Raw genomic sequence first — 610 nt, forward strand, 5'->3', positions numbered from 1 at the left:
TGTAGATGCTGAGGACATGTGAGAGAATAAAATTGGCATAGTCTCTATCTTTATAGCTCTTACATTTTATTAATACAGTAGAGGCCTGATGCACGGAATTTGGCCCCCGCCCGCTGCTACCATGGCCAGGGGCCTCTGCCACCTCTGCTGAGGCCCCCGCCCACTGCAGCTTTGTCTAGAAGGAAGGACGTTCGGAAGGACGTCTGGTCTAATTAGCATATTATGCTTTTATTATTATAGATTGATAAATAAAAATAAATGTATATATACTTTAGGACATAAAAATTTTTGTATTGTAATTTGAACAATAATACAGAAATAGCTACTGTTTATTGAAAGCTAGAGGCTCTGTCAATATACATATATATCTTACCATTCTAAAAGGTAGTTATTATTATTCCCATTTTGCAGGTGAAGACGTTGGTGCACATAGAAGTTAAAAAATATATCCAAGTTCATTACATCCAGGAGCAAAATTCAAGTTTTCCCAGTTCTAAACTCTCAGGTGGGTGTAAGACATTTTCTGTCCTGAAGAATCCCTAATAAAAATTCTATATAAGGGCCCTAGCTGGTTTGGCTCAGTGGATAGAGTGTCGGCCTGCAGACCAAA

General features: G+C 38.5%; 1 long non-coding RNA gene across 1 annotated transcript in view; it reads left to right on the forward strand.

The window, feature by feature from the left end:
• LOC106727134 overlaps positions 1–352 on the forward strand; it is a 19,306-nt gene extending 18,954 nt beyond the window's left edge. The window contains exon 3 of the long non-coding RNA XR_001363291.1: positions 340–352. This is a non-coding gene — a long non-coding RNA (uncharacterized LOC106727134). The remainder of the gene's footprint in view (positions 1–339) is intronic.
• Positions 353–610: the final 258 nt, after the last annotated feature.

The sequence above is a fragment of the Myotis brandtii genome, unplaced genomic scaffold (assembly GCF_000412655.1).
Source record: "Myotis brandtii unplaced genomic scaffold, ASM41265v1 scaffold374, whole genome shotgun sequence".
In the NCBI taxonomy this organism is placed as follows: domain Eukaryota; kingdom Metazoa; phylum Chordata; class Mammalia; order Chiroptera; family Vespertilionidae; genus Myotis; species Myotis brandtii.